Below are 23086 nucleotides of genomic sequence, written 5' to 3'. Positions count from 1 at the left end.
CGCTCGGGTGCGTTGTTGTCCTTGATGATCTTTTTGGCCTTCCTGTGACATCGGGTGGTGTAGGTGTCCTGGAGGGCAGGTAGTTTCCCCGGTGATGCGTTGTGCAGACCTCACTACCCTCTGGAGAGACATAAGTTGTGGGCGGAGCAGTTGCCATACCAGGGGTGATACAGCCAACAGGATGCTCTCGATTGAGCATTTTTGTGACAAGCTGAATTTCTTCAGCCTCTTGAGGTTGAAGAGGTGCTGCTGCACCTTCTTCACCACGCTGTCTGTGTGGGTGGACACCATTTGTTCGTGATGTGGAACTTAAAACATTCCACCTTCTCCACTACTGTACTGTCGATGTGATAGGGGACTGATCCCTCTGCTGTTTCCTGAAGTCCACGATCATCTCCTTTGTTTTGTTGACATTGAGTGTGAGGTTATTTTCCTGACACCACACTCCGAGGGCCCTAACCTCCTCCCTGTTGGCCATCTCATCGTGTTGGAATCAAGCCTACCACTGTAGTGTTGTCTGCAAACTTGATGATTGAGTTGGAGGTGTGCATTGCCACGCAGTCATGTGACAGGAGTCGGAGAGGGTGAGCATTGGCAGTGTTGAGATCAGGGGAGATGGTTTCCTACATGGAGGCAGGCAGAGGCCGGCAGTGCGGGCGGGGTCGAGACCCAGGGTCTCGAACTTAATGACGAGTTTGGAGGGTACTATGGTGTTAAATGCTGACTGTAGTCGATGAACAGCATTCTTACATATGTATTCTTTGTCCAGTGGGTTAGGGCAGTGTGCAGTGTGATTGTGTCGGCTGTGGACCTATTGGGGCAGTCGTAAGCAAATTGGAGTGGGTCTAGGGTGTCAGGTAGGGTGGAGGTGATATGGTCCTTGACTAGTCTCTCAAAGCACTTCATGGTGACGGAAGTGAGTGCTACGGMCGATAGTCATTTTGCTCAGATACTTTAGCTTTCTAGGGAACAGGAACAATGGTGGCCCTCTTGAAGCATATGGGAACAGCAGACTGGGATAAGGATTGATTGAATATGTCCGTAAACACACTAGCCAGCTGGTCTGCTCATGATCTGAGGACGCGGCTAGGGATGCCGTCTGGGCCGGGGGTTAACACGTTTAAATGTTTTATTCACTTCGGCTGCAGTGAAGGAGAGCCCGCAGGTTTTGGTAGCGGACCGTGTCGGTGGCACTATATTGTCCTCAAAGCGAGCAAAGAAGTTGTTTAGTTTGTCGGGGAGCAAGACATCGTGGTCCGCGACGGGGTTGGTTTTCTTTTTGTAGTCCGTGATTGACTGTAGTACCTGCAACATACCTCTCGTGTCTGAGKCATTGAATTGTGACTCTACTTTGTCTCTATACTGACGCTTAGCTTGTTTGATTGCCTTGCGGAGGGAATAGCTACACTGTTTGTATTCGGTTATCTTCTTGTCAATAGGGGGGCGCCATTTCGACTTTGTAAAAATTCGTTCCCAAATTAAACTGCCTCGTACTCAATTCTTGCTCGTACAATATGCATATTATTATTACTATTGGATAGAAAACACTCTCTAGTTTCTAGAACCGTTTGAATTATATCTGTGAGTAAAACAGAACTCAAGTTGCAGCTAACTTCCTGTTAGGAAGTGAGAAATCTGAAATCGATGCTCTGTTCCAGGGTCAGTTTATTAAATTGCATGTGATCTATGAGTCGACATGCACTGCATKCGAATTCCCCTAGATGTCAGTAAGCAGTGAGAATTGGAATGGTGTTGCTAGGCAGATCTGAGGCCATATAAAGGCTCATGGAACCGGGGGTGCACTCTTTTCAACGTTCGTCATGGCGCAAAGGAGTACCTCAGGATGGCATTCTGAAAAGCTCTCGTTATAGGCCTTAGATATATCCGGCTCTGATTTTATTCGATATAGGTGTTAAAGAAATCATAATGTAGTTATTTTAAACCGAGTTAGATCAGTTTATATCAGTATATTGCGATTTTRGGATATTTCTTTGTGCTGCGTTATGAAGAGTTGGGCACGTCTGGGCCACATAGCTAATGTTTGCTGCTAATTCCTAAGTTGAAGACGGCAATCTACAACCGAGCAACGATGATTCTGGACAAAGGACCACTTGCACAAGATTCTGATGGAAGCTCATCAAAAAGTAAGAACTATTTATGATGTTAATTCGTTGTTCTGTTGAAAAATGTAAAACTATTATTCGGCCATTAATTTCGGTGCGGTCTCCGCTTTAGCGACACGCTGTATGTCGTAGTAACGTTAATTTTAAAATCTAACACAGCGGTTGCATTAACCTTTTCTCATATAGGGGTGCTGGCTGTTTCAACGTTAGCATTTATCGTCTCCAAATTAAACTGCCTCATACTCTAATTCTTGCTCGTACAATATGCATATTATTGTTATTATTGGATAGAAAACACTCTCTAGTTTCTATAGCCGTTTGAATTATGTCTCTGAGTGAAACAGAACTCATTCTACAGCACTTTTTCCTGATATGGAGTGAGATTTCAGAAATTTTGCCTCTGGTCCCAGGTCAGTTTTAAAGTCCTGTAATCCTATGAGGATACAAACACTGCCATGCCTTCCTCTAGATGTCAGTAAGAGGTGACAATTTGAATGGAGTCGATTGCGCAATCAGGGCCTGTATAAAACGCGAAAGACCGGATGTACCGTTCTTTTCCTGCTGCGCCTGACGCCTGGACGTCGGACTGGCTTTCTTTCCAAGCGTTGGTTTTAGCCACTTATATATCGCCGGTCATGTTTTTACTCGTTATAGGTGTTAAAAACATCATAAGGTAGTTAATTTAAACCGTTTTATAGCAATTTATATCCGTTTAGTGCGATTTTGAGGCATTGCTTTGTGATGCACTTTGAAGCGCGGGCACGTTTGGGGTCCCGGTCGAACGTTAGTGGCATTTCGACGGACAAGAGGACATCTTTCGACCAAAAGAAGATTAGACCAAGAAAGGATACATTGCCCAAGATTCTGATGGAAGATCACCTCACAGTAAGAAATATTTAGAGATTAAATCGTTGTTCTGTCGAAAAATGTTATACGCATATTCCGCCATTTCTTTGGTATAGCTTCGCTTGGCGAACCCTGTATTGCACAGTAAGGATAATTTTAGAAATGTAATTCAGCGATTGCATTAAGAACTAATTTGTCTTTCGATTGCTGTCCACCCTATATTTTTTTAGTCAAGTTTACGATTAGTTATTCATTACGCCAGAATCACTGTCCAAAATGGAGCCCGACATTTTCAGGCTAGTTTTGCTAGTATGTCATGTTATAACCACGTTTTTTTGTGGCTAAATATGCACATTTTTCGAACAAACTCTATATGTATGTTGTAATATGATGTTACAGGAGTGTCATCGGAAGAATTCTGAGAAGGTTAGTGAAAAATTAATACATTTTGGCGATGATTACGTTATCGCTCTCTTTGGCTTGTATCAATGCTCGGGTAACGTTTGCACATGTGGTATGCTAATATAACGATTTATTTGTGTTTGCGCTGTAAAACACTGTAGAACATCTGAAATATTGTCTGAATTCACAAGATCTGTGTCTTTCCATTGCTGTGAGCTGTGCATTTTTAAGAAATGTTTTTATGATTAGTAATTAGGTAATACACGTTGCTCTCTGTATTTATTCTAGTCGAGTTGTGATGGTGGGTGCAATTGTAAACTATGATTTCTACCTGAAATATGCAAATTTTTCTAACAAAACCTATCCTATACAATAAATATGTTATCAGACTGTCATCTGATGAGGTTTTTTTCTTGGTTAGTGGCTATCAATATCTTTATTTGGCCGAATTGGTGATAGCACCTGATGGAGATAAGAAACTGATGGAGTTAGAAAAGTGGTGTCTTTTGCTAACGTGGTTAGCTAATAGATTTACATATTGTGTCTTCCCTGTAAAACATTTTAAAAAATCTGAAATGGTGGCTTTATTCACAAGATCTGTATTCTTTCATCTGATGTCTTGGACTTGTGATTTAATGATATTTAGATGCTACTATTTACTTGTGACGCTATGCTAGCTATGCTATTCAGCTTTTTTACTGGTGGGGGTGGGGGGCTCCCGGATCCGGTTTCTGACTCGGTAGAAGTAAGAACTAATGATATTTTCATTTCTGTCCAACCTGTATTTTTTTGTCAAGTTTATGATTAGTTATTGATTAGATTAGGTGCCTCTCCAAGATTTCTCCCGACATTTTGTTGGCAGCTTGGCTACTATTCTCATTGTATAACCACGATTTTGTGCCGCTAAATATGCACATTTTCGAACAAACAATATATGTATTGTGTAATATGATGTTATAGGACTGTCATCTGATGAAGTTTTGAGAAGGTTAGTGAAAAAATGTATATCTTTGCTGGTTTATTCGCTATCGCTAACGTGCATGAATCAATGCTGCTGTGTGGTTGGCTATTGTAGTAAGCTAATATAATGCTAATTGTGTTTTCGCTGTAAAACACTTAAAGAATCTGAAATATTGGCTGGATTCACAAGATCTTTGTCTTTCATTCTGTACGCTGTGTATTTTTCATAAATGTTTTTATGATGAGTATTTAGGTAATTCACGTTGCTCTCTGTAGTTATTCTAGTTGCTTTGGTGAGAGTTTGATGGTGGCTGCAATGTAAAACTATGATTTATACCTGAAATATGCACATTTTCAAACAAAACATATGCTATACAATAAATATGTTATCAGACTGTCATCTGATGAAGTTGTTTCTTGGTTAGTGACTATTTATATCTTTATTTTGGTCGAATTTGTGATAGCTACCTATGCAGGAAAAAATGGTGGGAAAAAAAGTTGTGTCTTTTGCTATGGTGGTTAGCTAATATAGAATACATATTTGTCTTCCCTGTAAAAACATTTAAAAAATCAGAAATGATGGCTGGATTCACAAGATGTGTATCTTTCATTTGGTGTCTTGGACTTGTGATTTCATGAACATTTTATTATATGATATCCCTGTGGCTTTAGGCTAGGCTATGCTAGTCAGCTTTTTTGATGGGGGGGATCCCGGATCCAGGTTTGTGACTCGTTAGAGGTTTAAGTTTCTATTCGCCTTGCCCTGATTAAAAGCAGTGGTTCTCGAATGCTGCCATCAATCCACGGTTTCTGGTTGGGGAAGGTTTTCATTGTCGCTGTGGATACAACATCACCGATGCACTTGCTAAAAAACTCGCTCACCGAATCAGCGTATTCATCAATGTTATTGTTCAACGCTATGCGGAACATATCCCAGTCCCCGTGATTGAAGCAATCTTGAAGCGTGGAATCAGATTGGTCGGACCAGCGGTGAACAGACCTGAGCATGGGTGTTTCCTGTTTTAGTTTCTGTCTATAAGCTGGGAGCAACAAAATGGAGTCGTGGTCAGATTTTCCTAAAGGAGGGCGGGGGAGGGCTTTGTATGCGTCGCGGAAGTTAGAGTAACAATGGCCTTGTTAAAATCCCCAGCTACAATAAATGCAGCCTCAGGATATGTGGTTTCCAGTTTACATAGAGTCCAATGAAGTTCTTTCAGGGCCGTCGTTGTGTCTGCTTGGGGGGTTATACACGACTGTGATTATAATCGAAGAGAATTCTCTTGGTAGATAATGCTGTCGGCATTTGATTGTAAGGAATTCTAGGTCAGGTGAACAAAAGTACTTGAGTTCCAGTATGTTGTTATGATCACACCACGTCTCYTTAATCARAAGGCATACCCCCCCGCCCTTCTTCTTACCAAAGAGATGTATGTTTGTCGGTGCGATACGTGAAGAAACCAGGTGGCTATACCGATTCTGATAACGTATCCCGAATGAGCCATGTTTCCGTGAAACAAAGAACGTTACAATCTCTGATGTCTCTCTGGAAGGCAACCCTTGCTCAGATTTCGTTTCCCTTGTTGTCAAGATACTGGACATTAGTGAGTAGTATACTCGGGAACGGTGCGCGACATGCCCGTCTACGGAGCCTGACCAGAAGACCGCTCTGTCTGCCCCTTCTGCGGCGCCGTTGTTTTGGGTCACCGCCTGTTTTCCGATCCATTGTTCTGGGTGGTGGACCAAACAGAGGATCCGCTTCGGGAAAGTTGTATTCCTGGTCGTAATGTTGGTTAGTTGACGTTGCTCTTATATCCAATAATTCCTCCTGGCTGTATGAAATAATACATAAAAAACGAAATACTGCATAGTTTCCTAGGAACGCAAAGCGAGGCGGCCATCTGTGTCGGCGCCGGAAGTGTTCAACACCATAGTGCCTTCAAAGGTCATTACTAAGCTAAGGATCCTGGGACTAAACACCTCCCTCTGCAACTGGAACATGGACTTCCTGACAGACCGCCCCCAGGTGGTAAGGGTAGGTAACAACACATCCGCCACGCTGATCCTCAACACAGGGGCCCCTCAGGGGTGCGTGCTCAGTCCCCTCCTGTACTCCCTGTTTACTCATGACCGCATGGCCAGGCACGACTCCAACACCATCATTAAGTTTTCCGACGACACAACACTGATCACTGACAACGATGAGGCAGCCTATAGGGAGGAGGTCAGAGACCTGGCCGGGTGGTGCCAGAATAACAACCTGTCCCTCAAGGTGATCAAGACAAAGGAGATGATTGTGGACCACAGGAAAAAGAGGACTGAGCACGTCCCAATTCTCATTGATGGGGCTGTAGTGGAGCAGGTTGAGAGCTTCAAATTCCTTGGTGTCTGCATTACCAACAAACTATCATGGTCCAAACACACTAAGACAGTRGTGAAGAGGGCATGACAAAGCCTATTCCCCCTCAGGAGACTGAAAAGATTTGGCATGATTCCTCAGATCCTCAAAATGTTCTACAGCTGCAACATCGAGAGCATCCTGACCGTTTGCATCTCTGCCTGGTATGTTAACTGCTCGGCCTCCGACCGCAAAGCACTACAGACTGTAGTGCGTACGGCCCAGTACACCACCCCCCCCCAACCCCCAGAGTCACTTTAACTCTACCTACATGTACATATTACCTCAATTACCTTGACGAACCTGTGACTCCGCACATCGACTCTGTACCGGTACCCCCTGTATATACTATAGCCTCGCTACTGTTATTTTACTGCTGCTTATTTGTTATTTTAATTTAAGTGGTTTACTTATCTTTTTTTTTTACTTAACACTTATTTTTCTTAAAACTCCATTGTTGGTTAAGTAAGTAAGCATTTCACTGTAAGGTCCACTACACCTGTTGATTTCGACGCATGTAACAAATGCAATTTTATTTGCTTTAAGAGTTGATTGATACTCTATCGAAAGGATAATAGTTGTGGACAGATTCTCACCCATGTGCTGGGATTATGGAAACAGCTCTACGTAGTCCGCCAATGAGAGTGCCATATGGAGATCATACTGTGTTGATTTAGTTCCACACACTATGTAAATGAAATCCACTTCACTTAAGAAGGGCATAATGTGGTGTGTGTGTGTGGTGTGTTGTGTGTGTGTGTGTTGTGTGTGTGTGTGTGTGTGTGTGTGTGTGGTGTGTGTGGGGTGTGTGTGTGTGTGTGTGTGTTGGTGGATGTCGGTGTCAGTTGTGTGTGTGGTGTGATGTGTTGTGTGTTAGATTGAACATACTGTATGCATTCGATTGAATTACCAGTCAAAGCCGCGTGTGCTAGGAAGCTCACACAACAAGTTTAAGTGGGTACTTAGATCATCTCTAACATAGAGGTGGGTTTCAGGACACAGGTAGTACAGCACTTGGCTTCTACCTACAGGGTCACCGGTTCAAACTCTGCTGAGACTAATGCCCTCTACCAAACACACATACATGTGCAGTGTGCCAGTGGAGATACTGTACAGGATAGTCATCCTACAGAGCATGAGCAGTCAATGAGAGGATGACACTGGTCATGTTCTAATACTATTAAACAGCTTCATAATCTTCTTTCCCTAATAAGATTGAACGGCTTCTTCTCCTCTCTTCCTTCCCTTAGGACCCCGTTCTCATACTGATAAACCACTTCCTATCCTCTGTTTCCTCTGTATAGCGCTCACTTTTCCGATCAATGTTCATGATGGGGACAAGGCTGGAAAAGAAACCAATTAACCTCTTTGTGTGACCAGTTATCTACATTGACAGGAATACACATAAGGAAAGTTAATGACAGAAACATATTTGAATACCAAAGCCCAGTGTCCTTGTGCCTCATGTTTAGGAGGAGATAAGTGTTTTTAGTATTCTACAAGAGCGGCCATCTTTGGGATTGACAGTGGTGGTGATTGAAGTCTGGACTAATCAAATATTGACCCGATAAGTCGTCAGATGGCACATTTAAGGGGGGAGGCAAAGAAATGGTCTTTCAAATCTCTTCAAACCAATAAAAAAGGAGAAAGGAAATATGTATGGGAAATAACATGCAGAGTTCAATTTCAATCTTTAAACATTTATATTTAATATACTGCTGGACAGTCCTTCGGAGGGAAATTTGGGGAATTAGAATGAAGTCTGTGAAGGACGGTGGATGTCATATAAAACTTCCCTRTTCATTTATTTCTCTCTAAAGTTCCCTAATACTGTCTTATACTTTACTGTAAACCTTTACAGTCTTCATAAGTTCAGAAAAAAGACATAACCATTTAAAAAAATGGCCATGTACAGTTGAAGTCCGAAGTTTACATYCACTTAGGTTGGAGTCATTAAAACTTGTTTTTCAACCACTCCACCAATGTCTTGTTAACAAACTATAGTTTTGGCAAGTCGGTTAGGACATCTACTTTGTGCATGACACAAGTACTTGTTCCAACAATTGTTAACAGACAGATTATTTCACTTATAATTCACTGTATCACAATTCCAGTGGGTCAGAAGTTTACATACACTAAGTTGACTGTGCCTTTAAACAGCAAGGACATTTCCAGAAAATGATGTCATGGCTTTAGAAGCTTCTGATAGGCTAATTGACATAATTTGAGTCAATTGGAGGTGTAGCTGTGGATGTATTTCAAGGCCTACCTTCAAACTCAGTGCCTCTTTGCTTGACATCATGGGAAAATCCAAAGAAATCAGCCAAGACCTCAGAAAAAGAGTTGTAGACTGTCATTGAAGTCTGGTTCATCCTTGGGAGCAATTTCCAAACGCCTGAAGGTACCACGTTCATCTGTACAAACAATAGTATGCAAGTATAAACATTATGGGACCTCGCAGCCGTCATACCACTCAGGAAGGAGACGCGTTCTGTCTCCTAGAGATTAACGTACCTTGGAGCGAAACATGCAAATCAATCCCAGAACAACAGCAAAGGACCTTGTGAAGATGCTGGAGGAAACAGGTACAAAAGTATCTATATCCACAGTAAAACGAGTCCTATATCGACATAACCTGAAAGGCCGTCAGCAAGGAAGAAGAGCCACTGCTCCAAAACCGCCATAAAAAGCCAGACTACGGTTTTTAACTGCACATGGTGACAAAGATTGTACTTTTTGGAGAAATGTCTTCTGGTCTGATGAAACAAAAATAGAACTCTTTGGCCATAATGACCATCGTTATGTTGGAGGAAAAGGGGGACAATATATTATGTGGATATATTGAAGCAACATCTTAATCAGTCAGGAAGTTAAAGCTTGGTCGCAAATGGGTCTTCCAAATGGACATGAGCCCAAGCCCACTTCCAAAGTTGTGGCAAAATGGCTTAAGGACAACAAAGTCAAGGTATTGGAGTGGCATCACAAATCCCTGACCTCAATCCCATAGAAAATTTTTGGACAGAACTGAAAAAGCATGTTCGAGCAAGGAGGCCTACAAACCTGACTCAGTTACTCCAGCTCTGTCAGGAGGATTGGCCAACTTCACCCAACATATAGTGGGAAGCTTGTGGAAGGCTACCCTAAACGTTTGACCCAAGTTAAACAATTTAAAGGCAATGCTACCAAATACTAATTGAGTGTATGTAAACTTCTGACCCACTGGGAATGTGATGAAGGAAATAAAAGCTGAAATAAATCCTTCTCTCTACTATTATTCTGACATTTCACATTCTTAAAATAAAGTGGTGATCCTAACTGACKTAAGACAGGGAATTTTTACTAGGATTAAATGTGAGGAATTGTGAAAAACTGAGTTTAAATGTATATGTAAACTTCCGACTTCAACTGTATGTTTCCAAAGGTCCAGGGGTGTGGATAAAAAAAAACTGTCAGTGTCTGGTGTGACCACCATTTGCCTCATGCAGCTCGACACATCTTCTTTGTGTAGAGTTGATCAGGCTGTTGATTGTGGCCTGTGGAATGTTGTCCCATTGGCYGGAACTGGAACACGCTGTTGTACATGTCGATCCAGAGCATCCCAAACATTCACAATGGGTGACATGTCTGGTAATTATACAGGGCATGGAAGAACTGGGACATTTTCAACTTTGTTTCAGAACATTCAAGTATCTGGAAACAGCTCTGGTGGTCCTTCCTGCAGTCAGCGTGCCAATTGCTAAAGCTTAAAAATAGCCACACCAAACCAAGCCTTCACAAAAATGTCTACAAAATTAAGTCACGCCAATGTTTATAGGGAATATAGGAGCCAGCTATTATACTGAACAAAAATATAAACACAACATGCAACAATTCCATTGATTTTACTTAGTTACAGTTCATATGAGGAAATCAGTCAACTGAAATAAATGAATTAGGCCCTAATCTATGGATTTCACATGACTGAGAATACAGATGCTTCTGTTGGTCACCATAAAAAAATGGGCCTCACATTGGGCCTCAGGATCTCGTCATGGTATTTTAGTGCATTTAAATTGCCATCGATAAAATGCAAAAATAAAATAAAAAAATTCAGAGCCTGGACTCAAACCCAGAATCTTTAGTGGTACAGCCTTAGACCACTGAGCCACTATGGAAGCCAATAAAATGCAATTGTGTTCGCTGTCCGTAGCGTATGCCCACCCAAACCATAATCCCACCGCCACCATTGGGCACTCTGTTCACAATGTTGACATCGGCAAACCACTCGCTCACATGACGCCATACACATGGTCTGCGTTTGTGACATCGGTTGGACGTACTGCCATATTCTACCAATTTTGTTTTTACTAAAATGTTATTTGTCACGTACCGAATACAACAGTAAAATGCTTACTTACAAGCCCTTAACCAACAATGCAATTTTAAGAAAAATAAGTGTTAAGAAAGTGTTTACTAAATAAACCGAAGTTAAAAAAAGAACAAAATTGAAAAAGAACATATAATTAAAGATCAACAATAAAATAACAGTAAAAAGGCTATATACAGGGGGTACCGGTACAGAGTCAATGTGCGGGTTAGTCGAGGTAATTGAGGTAATATGTACATGTATGTAGAGGTAAAGTGACTATTCATAGATAATAAACAAAGAGTAGCYACAGCGTATAAATAGGATGGGGGGAGGGGGGTCAATGAAAATTGTCCGGGTAGCCATTTGATTAGCTGTTCAGGAGTCTTACGGCTTGGGGGTAGAGGCTGTTAAGAAGCCTTTTTGACCTAGACTTGGCGCTCCGGTTCCGCTTGCCGTGCGTTAGCAGAGAGTCTATGACTCGGGTGGCTGGAGTCTTTGGCAATTTTTAGGGCCTTCCTCTGACAGAGCCTGGTATAGAGGTCCTGGATGGCAGGAAGCTTGGCCCCAGTGATGTTCTTGCGGTCAGAGGCCGAGCAGTTTCCATACCAGGCGGTGATGCAACCAGTCAGGTTGTCCCCAGCACAAGGTGCAGCTGTGTTCGGTGGATAGATTATCTAGGCAAAGGAGAAATGTTCACTAACAGGGATGTAAACACATATTGTGTACACTAAATTTGAGAGAAATAAGCTTTTTGTGCATATGGAACATTTCTGGGATCTTTTATTATATGGGACAAACACTTTACATGTTGTGTTTATATGTCCTATCTCAATAAAAAAAACGCCAAACCCTAACGTTTATATATATACAGTATATATACAGTACCAGTCAAAAGTTTTGAAACACCTACTCATTCAAGGGTTTTTCTTTATTTGTACTATTTTCTACATTGTAGAATAATAGTGAAGACATCAAAACGATGAAATAACACATATGGAAAGTATGTCTTAACCAAAAAAGGGTTAAACAAATTAAATATATTTTACATTTGAGATTCCTCAAAGTAGCCACCCTTTGCCTTGWTGACAGCTTTGCACACTCTTAGCATTCTCTCAACCAGCTTCATCAGGAATGCTTTTCCTTCACTCTGCAGTCCAACTCATCCCAAACCATCTCATTTGGGTTGAGGTCGGGTGATTGTGGAGGCCAGGTCATCTGATGCAGCACTCATCACTCTCCTTCTTGGTCAAATAGCCCTTACACAGCCTGGAGGTGTGTTTTGGGTCATTGTCCTTTTGAAAAACAAATAATGATGGGTCCGAGCGCAAACCAGATGGGATTGCGTATCGCTGCAGAATGGTGTGGTAGCCATGCTGGTTAAGTGTGCCTTGAATTCTGGATAAGAGCGTCTGCTAAATGACTTAAATGTAAATGTAAATGTAAATAAATCACTGACAGTGTCACCAGCAAAGCACCCCCACACCACCTCCTCCATGCTTCACGGTGGGAACCCACATGCAGAGATCATCTGTTCCACCTACTCTGCATCTCACAAAGACACGGAGGTTGGAACCAAAAATCAAAACTTTGGACAAATCAGACCAAAGGACAGATTTCCCCCGGTCTAATGTCCATCGCTCGTGTTTCTTGGCCCAAGCAAGTTTCTTCTTATTGGTGTCCTTTAGCAGTGGTTTTTATGCAGCAATTCGAKTGTGAAGGCCTGACTCTGTGAAGCATTTATTTGGGCTGTAATCTGAGGTGCAGTTAACTCTAATGAATGTATCTTCGTTTCCTGTGGCGGTCCTCATGAGAGCCAGTTTCATCATAGCGCTTCATGATTTTTGTGACTGCACTTGAAGAAACTTTCAAAGTTCTTGACATTTTCCGTATTGACTGACCTTCACGTCTTAAAGTAATGATGGAGTGTCGTTTCTCTTTGCTTATTTGAGCTGTTCTTGCCATAATTTGGAATTGGTCTTTTACCAAATAGGGCTATCTTCTGTATACCACCTCTACCTTGTCACAACACAACTGATTGGCTCAAACGCATTTAGAAGGAAAGAAATTCCACAAACGAACTTTTAACAAGGCACACCTGCTAATTGAAATGTGAAGAGGAGACAGGAAAGCTATAGTCCATAAGCCAGAGGGGTTGTTAGGGCTCACTTGGGCCAACGATGTCTCATAGTGATTTTCTTGGAGGTCTATATCCTTAGAGTTGGAAAATGTGTGATTACAGAGCAGCAAAGGTAGCCTTCTCTCTGTTATGACTCATTCTTTCACCCTTCCGTCCTAATCTTTTTTCCTATATGGATCTTACCCTATGACAATGTCAGTATACCAGTGGGGAACAGTCAGGGCCTTCAGAGAAGGCCTTCGGATTTAGAAAAATGTATATCATTTTTATTTAAAAAGAAAATATTACTATTTCATCTTTACAATGTTTTTTATCAGTTTCTGATTTCATCTCTTCAGTTTGTGTTGGAAAGAGAAGAGTTAATAGTGAATAGAAATAATGATCCAATCAGGATTTTCTTTCATGGTCTCTGGGTAAAAATATCTAGCTAGCTCCGCCAGCCATAGTCCAGCACAATGGACGCGTGATAATACCTATAAAATCTAGCGGTCAAACACGGAAATGGTTCCAATTGTTTTTTCACCATTCATTTTTCACATCGTGAATTTTACAAACACTTCAAACTCAGTATGTGTTTGGTGTAGGCTTACCTTGGTGTGACGTTTTGATAACTGAGTTTTATCAATATATTCACCTCAATTTACTCTCAAAACTTCAAAATGCTAATTAGCAACATAGAAGACCCCATCAAGACTACAGATTTCGGCAGAAAGCTCCTGCAGGTCATCTCTAGGCGACACTGTCAGCTGCCGTTCATCAGTGCGATCAGAGATGAATCCATGTGCTGTATTGGAATGAATTGAATAAAGTGTTGAACTTCTTCCATCCCCCTTCTCTTAGCTAGCCACTGACTACACTTTAGCTAGCCAGTTAGCAGAGCAGTAGATWGTTTTTTWAATTGTTTGTARAGTATGTCGACTTTTGTGTCTATGTCAGAACTTTTTTCATTTTTCAAGGATGAGTAAAAGAGCATTAAAAGGGGAGAAGACAACTATAAGTCTGGCCATGTGAAGAAGTGCAGCTATAGTGAGGGGCAACTTACTGTTTTGGTCAGGGCCAACATGAGGGATTCAGTTTATCCTGTGTCGGTGAGTGTAGATATTAAGTTAAGTTTGAGCATCTTAGCAATACAATGTGTTCTATACGGCTGTCAACATTTTACAAGGAAAGAGCCACYTAATCAATTATATAATCACCAACCACATTACCCCAGATACCAGACTCCGTTCTAGAATGTTGTCATTGATAAGAATTCATGTTTTTTTTAAATTGATATTCAGAATTGACTTGGACATCCAGCCTGTATTGTAATTTCATGACCAGAGACAAAGCTTCAAAGGCACTGMATTGATTTATAGGATCCTTCGTAGTATATGATTGGTATGTCAAGTGAACGTTTATGGAAAAAGTGTACTTGTCCTCATGTGAAWATTACAGTGTATTACATATTCTACACCTGTAATGTCATCAATCAAATCAAACTGTATTTACTGTAGCACATTTCTTACAACAAATGCATTTCAAGGTGTTCAAAGTCATGCATTGAAAGGCATATSGCACRTAACATCCTTCCTCTTGGCAGGTCTCTATAGGTGACCAGGGAATTATCTCTACCACATGAAAATACCTGCATTGAGCTCATAAGTGTAGCCATGGAGCCTATTTCGGTGGTAAAAAATATTGGCCGTATGGATGTGGATTGCGAGTGGAGGACCTGTACCAGGCCTAAGTCTACAACTCTCTGTCCCGAGAGCCCACAGAGGAGGATCTTTAGTGGCTAAGGAACCGTTTTTTGTTGCAGCTCGCTTGCTGTTAGCTATATCTTTGAAAATAATGAAAACATGTGAAACATTGCATTTAAACGTTAGATCACAGGTTAGTGTGATGAACAATCTAAAATATATTTGCAATTGGAAGTAATATCTAGTTTGTTAATTTTATTTTGGACATTAAATGGTTGTGCTTTTGTATTGGTATGATTTCATGGGGCTACTGGAGTGAATGGGCTGCTTATCCTTCAACATTATTTGATGCTCTGGGTGACTGCTGTAACCTGTCTATCAGCCGCGTGCCCATGTGTTTGACCAAAATTGTCTGTCTTTCTGCGCCATGGAGTGCACAAGTATTACGGTCGCTGTCCTTTAGTGTAATAGTGGCAACATGCAGGTATTTGCCTTATACCCAATTATTTTCTTTTGCCATTGTGCATACTCACTTGTTAATCCCCACTGATGCGTATCAAAGTAGTGTAGTGGAGGTATAAGACTTATAAATAATGTAGTACAATAGAGAAATCATGCACAAAGTAGCCTACAAATTACCTGAAATATATTCACATGCATATTGAATATCATCTGCAGGCAGCAAGAGCGAGCAGGTCTCAACTGGTTGTCACGGAGCAGGTTTTCATGAGCAGCTTTCAACTGGTTGCCACATGGAGCAGCTCACAGAAGAATGACATCGGTAGAAGGTAGGGTATGTAGGAAAGACGTTTGAATTTATGAAATCTACCAGTAAATGTTAACTAAGGCGACAATGTAAATTGTAAACCAAAGTTTGGTCCGAAGTCTTGGTTAGTAGGCTTTGCGATGTGCAATCCAGTCATCATGTGCTGTTTGCATAAACATTTCCAAAGGCTTTCCAAAAAAAACTCKAATTAAATGTTGACCGCAAAATAGGCCTACCTGACAGAATGATACCATGCTGATTTTATATCAATGGGCAGGGCATTTGTTTTGCTCAATTTAAATAAAGAGCAACTACACCCTCCAAAAAATATTTTTCCCAGACCTCAAAAATGGTCTCCTGATATGGTTTAAGCATTGTTGTGGACTTAAAACATCACATTTTTGATTTTCTATTGAAAAGGTATGATTTTGAGAATGAAAATCATAAAAATCTACAGGAAACTTATAAAAGTTTAAAATAAATCACACAGGGCGCCCTTTCCTTCACCGAGCGAGCCTTTTGGGAAAGGTTTTGCCAAATTAGAGTATACCCACTTTTCCAGGCACAACTACACTGCATAGGGCCGATGGATAGACAGCAGTCGCACACAGCATGATGTTAAAGGATAAACAGTCCACTCATAATAAGCCAGTAGATCACAATTATAAGAATACAAAAACACAACCATTAGGCTGAAGAATTGAATTGAAATTAATTTAAATGTATAACTATTTCTTCCCATTGCAAAAAACATTTGAATGTTTAGGGCACAAAGTAACTAAGTTTATATGAGTCAATGTTTCACACACATACWTTATTTTCAAAGAGATGGCTAACAACAGCAAGCYYGCTGCAATAAAAAACACAGATCCACTCATCAGATAATTAACATCTTGTTGAAAGTTATTCTTGAAAAGGGAGCTAACAAAATGAACAACAACATAATCTTCGATAACGCCTGCTGCAGCCGCTGCAAGCTAACCAACAACAAGACCGACCCCCTCTCGGGTCTCAGTCTTGACTCAGTCTTACCCCCTCTCTGATCTGGGTCTTGAATCGGTCTCGCTTTAGGTGGTCTCGAACACAACACTGTTAAACAATGCGTTATTTTATGCTGTGTGTAATGTTGTGTCAATGCCGGTTCTGTCTCTGCGTGTGCAGCAGCCCGTAGCGTGGCCAGGTATTGCTCCTCCTTCACTAGAACGATCTAACCAGAGAAGATATAATGTTGGGCACATTAAGTGACGCTTTATTTTCTGTTATTTTCTTGATTTTCTTGTTTGATACAACATATTGGAAGATTTTTGGTCACTCTGAAGGCCTACAGTAGGTCCTACAGTCATGGTTCACCACTGCAGTATACATGTCACGTTCTGACCATAGTTCCTTTTTTATGTCTTTATTTTGGTTTGGTCAGGGCGTGAGTTGGGGTGGGCATTCTATGTTTTCCATTTCTGTGTTTGGCCTGGTATGGTTCTCAATCAGAGGTAGCTGTCGATCGTTGTCTCTGATTTAGAATCATACTTAGGTAGCCTGTTTTCCCCATTTTGGTTGTGGGTGATTGTTTTCTGTTTTGTGCGTATTCCTTACATAACTGTTTCGTTTTCGCTCTTTATTATTTTTGTCATTTCAGTGTTCAGTTTATTTTGTTTATTAAAATGAACACTTACCACGCTGCACCTTGGTCCTCTTCTCCTTCACCAGACGAAAGCCGATACACTACAACAAGTTATTGCTCATTATTATTAATGTCATTGGAAAGCTTATATTCACAGCTATCAATCAGACACATTTGACTATTCACTTATACATATCCACTTGAAGATGAAATATTACAATTATTGATGATCAATAATTGATGATCAATTATTGACATCTAAAGAAATCAGCGATTCAGAAAGCTTTCGGGCACATTCTCACCAAAATTCACTGAATAATTTAAAAACTTTATATCTAGCACACCTGGCTCATTTGSTTGTATATTCTACATCACTATGAAAATATTAAGATATAATTGGGGATACTACAATTATATATCTTAAATGTATTGTCATARGAAATTGATCCAATAAGTCCCCATTMAGTTGTTTGGTGGCCATATTGGAAAAGGGCTTCTATGGGMTTAATACGTGAATCCTGTGATGGCCCTGTATCTACAAATCTTTTTAAAACCCGGTTCTAGCTGTGTGTGTGAAATGRGGTGCCTCTTATCACCAAAGTTACAATTTGTAGGGATCCCTCCCCTAATGGTCTCACCCTTCCCTGGAAAATGTAGCTAGTAGGATGCTTCTGATGACTAATGGATGTTCTTATTCTTGACCATGCTAACCAGCCATGGCCTTTGGCAATTGGGGCCTCCTTGACAGTGGGAAGCCCGGACCAGATGCAGACTAACAAACAGCTTTGGATCTAGAGGTTCCGGCATATTCATCCCTGGGGGCTTCCACTTCGAGATCGGAATCGGAGGTAGAGTGGCTTGCGAAAGTGTTCATCCCCCTTGGCATTTTTCCTATTTTGTTGCCTTACAACCTGGAATAGAAAATATTTTGAATATTATACATTTTGGGGGGGTTTGTATCATTTGATTTACACAACATGCCTACCACTTTGAAGATGCAAAATATTTTTTKTTGTGAAACAAGTAATAAGACAACAAAACTGAAAACGTGAGCGTGCATAACGATTCACCACCCAAAGTCAATACTTTGTAGAGCCACCTTTTGCAGCAATTACAGCTGCAAGTCTCTTGGGGTATGTCTCTATAAGCTTGGCACATCTAGCCACTGGGTTTTTGCCCATTCTTCAAGGCAAAACTGCTCCAGCTCCTTCAAGGTGGATGGGTTCTGCTAGTGTAGAGCAATCTTTAAGTCATACCACAGATTCTCAATTGGATTGAGGTCTGGGCTTTGACTAAGCCATTCCAAGACATTTAAATGTTTCCTGTTAAACCACTCGAGTGTTGCTTTAGCAGTATGCTTACGGTCAATGTCCTGCTGGAACGTGAACTTCCATCCCAGTCTCAAATCTCTGAAAGACTGAAACAGGTTTCCCTCGATAATTTCCCTGTATTTAGCGCCATCCATCATTCCTTCAATTCTGACCAGTTTCCCAGTTCCTGCCGATTAAAAATATCCCCACAGCATGATGCTGCCACCACCATGCTTCACTGTGTGGATGTTATTCTCTGGGTGACGAGAGATGTTTTCCTTAATTGCCAAAAAGATCAARTTTAGTCTCATCTGACCAGAGTACTTTCTTCTATATGTTTGGGGAGTCTCCCACATGCCRTTTGGCAAACACCAAACTTGATTGCTTKTTTTTTTCTTTAAGCAATGGCTTTTTTCTGGCCAGCTCTGTGGAGCCCAGCTCTGTGGAGTGTACGACTTAAAGTGGTCCCATGGACAGATACTCCAATCTCCGCTATGGAGCTTTGCAGCTCCTTCAGGGTTATCTTTGGTCTCTTTGTTGCGTCTCTGATTAATGCCCTCCTTGCCTGGTCTATGAGTTTTGGTGGGCGGCCCTCTCTTGGCAGGCTTGTTGTGGTGCCATATTCTTTCKATTTTTTTAATAATGGATTTAATGGTGCTCCGTGGGATGTTCAAAGTTTCAGATATTTTTTTATAACTCAACCCTGATCTGTACTTCTCCACAACTTTGTCCCTGGCCTGTTTGGAGAGCTCCTTGGTATTCATGGTGCCGCTTGCTTGGTGGTGCCCCTTGCTTAGTGGTGTTGCAGACTCTGGGGCCTTTCAGAACAGGTGTATATATARTGAGATCATGTGACACTTAGATTGCACACAGGTGGACTTTATTTAACTAATTATGTGACTTCTGAAGGTAATTGGTTGCACCAGATCTTATTTAGGGGCTTCATAGAAAATGGGGTGAATACATATGCATGCACCACTTTTCAGTTTTGGATTTTTTGGAATTTCTTGAGACAAGTAATGTTTTTTATTTCACTTCACCAATTTGTACTATTTTGTGTATGTCCATTACATGAAATCCAAATAGAAATCAATGTATAGGTTGTAATGCAAGAAAATAGGAAAAACACCAAGGGGGATGAATACTTTTGCAAGGCACTGTACCTGCGCCTTCATCCCCTGTTGTGACTCCCTCTCCAGTGGCTTCTACGGTGAAATTAGGCTTCGTTGGTTATGGGATGCTCYAACCTGGTGACAAGAGATGCTGAGATCTTGCAAGTCCTCGATGGGTCTCCTGAATCATGCGATGTGTAGGAATGGGTGGATTTCCTCTTCCATCTCACCGGCTGTTGTCTTAGGCAGCTGTATGGTAAGAAACATCTCGGTTTCTGGAGCAAAAACCCRATGCTACCCCAGGGCTTGATTACAGGATATTACTAGACTGCTCCCCACCGTTCTACATCAGCACACAGAGATTGATGCTGTTGTAGTCCATGTGGGATTTAATGACATTAGGAATGGTAGCCCTGAACAGCTGAAACAGGAATTTGAAGAATTGATTGGGTCTCTGCTGGATACCAAAAAACATCCTATAATTTCTGGCCCTGTGCCCTCACTGAGTCGAGGTAATGAACGTTTTAGCAGGCTACTAAGCACTTCACAACTGTTTACGAGACTACTGCAGCTCCTTGGGTGTAACTTTTGTAAACAACTTTAGCTCTGTTCGGGTGGGACACGTTTTATTGGGGGAGCACAGGTAATGTAATTATGTGCACGAGCACAAATCACCGCATCCATAATTTTAGTCTGTCCGAATCTGCCATGTCAGTCATTTTTACTTGGCAGGAAGGTTATTATACTAGCCCTAAAAATCGACTGTTTTTCGGCAAACTCCCAGGTCCTCTTATAATACTAATCCTGCGCCAATCATCATCCCTGTGTTTTGAGGTATATTACAGAGTACTTAAGAACATGGGAACAAATTGATGCTTAAAACAAYGTGCTATGGACGTAGCCTACAGATCAATGATCTGTTTTGCCACCTATCAACTTTTGTAGTGCCATACTTCTCTTTTAAAAGATGACGTGGACAATATTGTGCTAATTAATTGATACATTACCAAATGTGTCAGTTAATTACATGTCTGCTCAGGTTAGAGTTCATAGTTCTTATTGATATCCATTATTATTTWGACTTTCTCCGAACTGAAGGGCAATACGCCATTATTAGGCTATCCCTAGACATTTGAAATACCTTCACGCCTAAAAGAACCTCCAGGCTTCCATCATAACTGTCCATTCTGAATTATGATTATTATTTTTTTTATCATAAATGCTGTTTGGTAAAACTAATCCCGTCAAAATCTTCCACTGGACAAATTGACATTCTGGGACAATAATTACATAACCGACGTTCTATTGCAACACTAGTGCCGTGCGAAAAGGGTTATAGACACCTTTTGGAAGCAGAGGATGCTCTATAAGGCGGATGGGATCCATCCTAATCATGTGGGTGCCTGGATTCTGTCCAAACAATACAAGGCATCAATGAGGCAATGACTGATCAAATCAAGCTCCTCAAAGGTTTTRAAATCGCAGCTATACTATTTCGCCACAGCTTCCCATGTTGATAGGGGTATTGCAAATAGTAATTCTGTYCCTGTTAATTTCATTTCCATTGATAGCTCCGTTAGCTCCAGTAAGGAAACCACTGTTGTTAGCGCCATCTATGCTATTAATAGTTTTATCTCAAGCTATCATTTTGCTACCTGTGCTCAAAGGCATATAGTATTGTCCATACGAATCTTGTCAGAGGAACAGAGGAGGAGAGGATAAGGGATACGGCTAAAAGCCATGAGAATTGGACTCTAGGGAGCCGGAACAAAGAGTAAAAGGAGCAGGTTTCTGGGGGCGATAAAATAGATTCAAGGTATAGTGTACAGACAAAGGTATGGTAGGATGGTGAATACAGTGAGGTAAACTTGCATTGAGGATGATGAAAGAGATATTGTCTCTTGAAAACATATAAACCAGTGATGTCATCGCATGTGTGGGTGGTGGAACTGAAGGGTTGGATAAGGTATAATGAGCAGGGCTAGAGGCTCTACAGTGAAATAAGCCAATAAACACTAACCAGAACAGCAATGCGACAAAGGCATATTGACATAACATTAATGTAAGATCTTCTCTCATGGCATCATGTGTCTCTTTAGCATCTCTGTCCACAAAAGATTGGGCTGTTGTTATAAAGTGTCCATAGACCAAAATATATGCATATACATCTATTATTGCTGTGGTCTACCCCCCCCCCAGCCACTTCGGTGGAGGCTGTTGGTATTATTCTGATTCTCTTTAAAATCCTTTCTGATATCTGAACTGGTTGTTAGGAGATCTAAATCTTGATTGGCTTACACACGCCTCAGATTAGTTTAAGAATACATTCGCGATTAATGTTAAAAACCTAGCAAACTCCTCATCGGTTGACTCTTATCCTGACTTAACCATTCCCATAAGTATTTGGCTAGTGATGTTTTGCAAATGACCACTGACCCTATTGCTTGCATTTAGAGATACCAAATTGAAAAAACTCATACTTTCGTAAAATTGTGAAAGAAATTGTAAAAGAAAACTGTCCCCAAAAGAGTTTCCGTCATGATCTATATTATTCAGAGTTTTTTTTCTACTAGTTGCATACCAAACCATGTTTTGGCACTTGCATTTTTAAAATCTATTTTTAGCTCTGACTGATTAAAAACATGCATCGTTCAAGCGAAATAATCTATGGTACTSTCCTGTACTCTCACACCTCTTGATAAGAAATCAAGTCTGGGCCATGGCTAGACAAACTGTCGCGTTAGATGATWGGCATRGATTTAAGTAATGGAGAAATACTGTAGGTGCACTGGTTAAACAGGTGAGATCAAACCACTTCCTCTAAATTCTGGAATACCATTAATTCACTGAAGTGGGTAATTCCTCGACTTCCCTGTCTAAGCATGTAGTTTTAGACTCCTGCRTCATTACTGGAAAAGTTCAGATTTGTGATGCTTATAATCAGTATTWCATCTCGGCTGGTTTCCTATTTGAAAGAAATGGTGGTCATGCTTGTCATGCTGGTCTGGCCAGTCAGTTGACTGTTCTTCCCACACACAGCCTCCAGTTGCCTCGATTGATGATCAGTCAACCTCAAATGACTTGGGAAATGGTAGTCATGGTTTTTAATTTTGGCAACTTACAGAAAACAAAGTTATTGCTGCCTTATTAGCTATTAACACCAAMAAGCCATTAGGGTCTGACAATTTGGACCCGTCCTTGCTTAAGTATGCAGCACCCCTAATTCCCGGCTCAGAAAAACATTTTATTTTATTTAACTTTAGTATCAGGAAATATTCCAAACGTGTGGAAAGCAGCTTTTGTTCTACCARTCCATAAAGGTAAGGATAGTAGTGATCTTGATAATTATAGACCCATTTCCAGGCTCCCGTGTCTTGCGAAAATATT

The sequence above is a fragment of the Salvelinus sp. IW2-2015 genome, linkage group LG15 (assembly GCF_002910315.2).
Source record: "Salvelinus sp. IW2-2015 linkage group LG15, ASM291031v2, whole genome shotgun sequence".
In the NCBI taxonomy this organism is placed as follows: Eukaryota; Metazoa; Chordata; class Actinopteri; order Salmoniformes; family Salmonidae; genus Salvelinus; species Salvelinus sp. IW2-2015.
Note: the sequence above shows the minus strand (reverse complement) of the source record.